Source organism: Papaver somniferum, chromosome 5 (genome assembly GCF_003573695.1).
Source record: "Papaver somniferum cultivar HN1 chromosome 5, ASM357369v1, whole genome shotgun sequence".
In the NCBI taxonomy this organism is placed as follows: Eukaryota; Viridiplantae; Streptophyta; class Magnoliopsida; order Ranunculales; family Papaveraceae; genus Papaver; species Papaver somniferum.
The window spans coordinates 164,151,502-164,154,867 of record NC_039362.1 but is presented as its reverse complement, the minus strand read 5'-3'; the positions used below and the strand labels follow the sequence as shown (position 1 = coordinate 164,154,867).

The window sequence follows — 3,366 nt, the reverse complement described above, 5'->3', positions numbered from 1 at the left end:
CCGAGTTTGATTGAAACAATGGAGGATGGGTTTCTCGGGTTTTCAGGGAAGGATTCGAGAGAGGTATAGCCGGAGTTTTTCATGGGAATAAATTCAGACCAACACTTTGCGACAGGATAGGAACGGTAAGCAGTTTGGTTTCGAAGAAATAGCAGAGTAATGTGAGTTACGTAAAAACAGAGAAGGAGAAAGTTTCCGAGATTTGTTTCTCTGTTTATGGAAGTTACGTGGCCAGATGAGTAACTAATATGCTCTATTCGATATCAGTACATCCTTTGAAGAGTTTGGAAAGTGTAAAATACGCCAGAAGACGCGTAAAGAAAGATTTGGAGAGAATTATTCCCGAAACTTGTGGTGGAGGAAAAGAGATAATATTGGAATGATTAATCGAGATATTTTTGCCCGGAGATGTATATATAGCATGTGGTGAGGTCAAGGAAAGGAAATCTGGAGTTTGGCAACCTTATGAGAAGTTTAGAACCCAACGGAGAAGAATCAGTCGAGTTGCCGAGCGAGTTACACCAGCAGGAGAAGAAGAAGAAGCTGAAGAACAAACACCATTCAAAAAAGTCGTTTTGTCAGTCTTAATATCTCAACACTTAGGCGTCTCAATTCGTAACACTGCTACAGTAACCAACAGGTCTCTGTAACAGTTCCTCGTTTGTAACAGCTTCTTTGTAGCGCCAATACAACGTTGCAAATTGTCTGTTTTATTGTCTTCATTCCTTTTAATCAACTTTTGAACCATAAACCAATATTTTAAGCAAGTGATTAATATGAGGAGCTAAACCCCATTGCTGAGGCGATAAAGGAAGCTATTTTTCCAACAAAAAGTGGTGTATTCTATTTTATCTTTTTATTTTCAATAATTATATGATTATTTTCCTTGAACGATTATTGAATATGATTTTTATTTGAGTGATTGTGATCTATTTTGATGGAGTATGCTTAGTTTTAAGACTTTTGATGCTTCATACTTGGTATTTACAATTATTACTTTTGAAAATCTACTTGTTGCAATTTTTAAGAATCAAATTAAACAAGAAAATTGCTTAAATATAAGTATTGGTTTAATCACTTTGAACTTGGAAAATAGTGGAATCTTAGCCTCAGTGTTTCTTTTAGTATTGATATCATCTTTGATTGAGTTTGCTATAATTTTTAGTGAGTTTTCTATTTTAATATTAGAATTTAAGTCTAATTAATATCCTTCACAAGTCTGAGAATCGAACCACTTTTACCACTATCTACAAATCACATTAATATTTGGCGCCGCCGACGCGGACTTGTTTTTAGGGTTTTAGATTTATTTTATTTATTTATTTTATTTTTATTATTTTTTGTCCTTTTTTATGTTTTTGGGTATTTATCTTGTGTCTACAGGTTCTGGATCATAAAGAAAATTGAGCCAAGGAGTTTGGTGATTTCATAAAGACTTGGAGCTAAAGATTAAAGCAAAAAGAACAGAAAAGAAGACAATTTTATTTTAGACAATTTTAGTTTAGGGTTTGTTTATTTTATTTAAAAAAAAAAACTGTATTAGGGTTTATTATTTTTGTAATTTTTCTTTATTTTTTTGGACTTTTGGACTTTGGGACATTATTTTTTTATTACCCTACGGAAGGGTACTTTAAATATAAACTGTTTGCAGAGAAGGACAATTACGATATTGTCTCTGCACCTTGGGTTCGTACACTAGACATCGGAGTCAGTGGCCCGAGTCGACTACAACCGATTCATCCCCCGTCTGGAACGGGAGGTAAGATTCTAAACACTCGCGAATCCCCTGTCAGCGAGTTACTGGACTCCTTCGTATGCATATATGTTGAGGACTGAATAGACATTTATTTTTCTAGTAAAGGGCAAGGCCTGGCCATACAAGATAAGGGTTCGGATTTCATCACCGTTCTCTTCTTGCCCGCTTTAGGAACACGTAACCTACGCGAACCTAAGCCTAAAATTTTGACTAGAACGAGACCGATAGGGTAACGAGCTTAACAGGAAAGTCATTCGAAAAATATTGGTTACTCTTTTAAGCATACTTCGAAGTTCTTGACGGTTTCTGTAAGTTGAATGCGTGACTGCGCCGCCTTGTAATACCGGTGAGGCCTTGGGTATCAAAGCTCCACCGAGCTTCCCTCGCCTCTATTCAACTTACGTTAACTCGGATTGATTCCAGAGGGGTTTGCTTAAATTGTAACGAATTCCCGTTCGAAGGATTAGAAGCTGGTCTAGAAACAATCTAAGTGGAGCCATCATGCTTTTTGTTTGCTAGAAATCAATAGGTTTGATTTGGTTGAGTCGGCCTTGATCTGTGTTTGCTTACCCTTCCAATTTAGAAAATTCTATTGTATGCCTGAACGTAAAAGAGACGCACTAGGTAGATTTGTTAAAGAGAAACCTAGTAGTTCGAAGCGTCTCGATTACCTTAATCTAGAAAGTCCGGCTTTTGAAGAGTCTGTTTTTGAACGTTCTTTGACTGAGGAGAGAATCCTGTTGCTCCGATAGCGCCAGAAATGGCAACTTTGAAAGCTTTGTTGAATCCAACTAGGACTACCGTCCTTCGTGTATTAAGTTAGCTGAAACGGAGGCACCCTATGAACTGAAACCTGGGACCTTACAGATGCTCCCAATCTTTTTAGGGAAAGAAAATGAAAACCCTTATTACCATGTTAGGGATTTTGAGGAAATTTGTAGTACTCTAAGAATTAGAGGCTTAGATGATGATGCTTTGAAACTTAGGTTATTCCCATTTTCCCTGAAAGATAAGGCCAAGTCGTGGCTGTATAGTTTGGACTCCGAGTCAATTGAGACATATGAACAACTTACATCTGCCTTTTTCAATAAGTTTTTCCCTAGGCACAAAACATCGTCTATTAGGACGCAAATATGCACATTTTCACAACAAGAGGGAGAATCTTTATATAGGTATTTGGAAAGGTTCAATGATTTATTATCCCAGTGTCCTCATCATGGTTTAGAAAAGGTTAGGCTAGTTCAGATCCTTTATGAGGGTTTAGATTATTCCACAACGACCATGGTTGAGTCTCTATGCACTGGTGGATTTGAAAACCAAACTGTTGATGCGGCGATGGAATTTTTTAATGAAATCGCCGAAAAAACCCAGCAATGGGAAAATAGTAGGGCACCCCAGAAAACTTCTTTTAAGTAGAGGAAACGTTAATAGGGTAGAAGGAGGCTATGAATCAGATGCCAAAATTGCTGCTATAGCAAAAAGGTTAGAAGCCTTAGAAGTGGGCCAGACTAGTGGTAGAGTGGAGCCTTTTTGGGAAGGCCAGAATATTGAAGAGCAGGCCAATGCTTTATAATAACACTAGATTTGATAACCGTCAAAAGATTGACCCA

At 37.3% G+C, this 3,366-nt stretch overlaps 1 pseudogene; it reads right to left on the bottom strand.

The window, feature by feature from the left end:
• Window positions 1–2,879: 2,879 nt before the first annotated feature.
• On the bottom strand, window positions 2,880–2,979 carry LOC113284847 (annotated as a pseudogene).
• Between the last annotated feature and the right edge of the window lie 387 nt (window positions 2,980–3,366).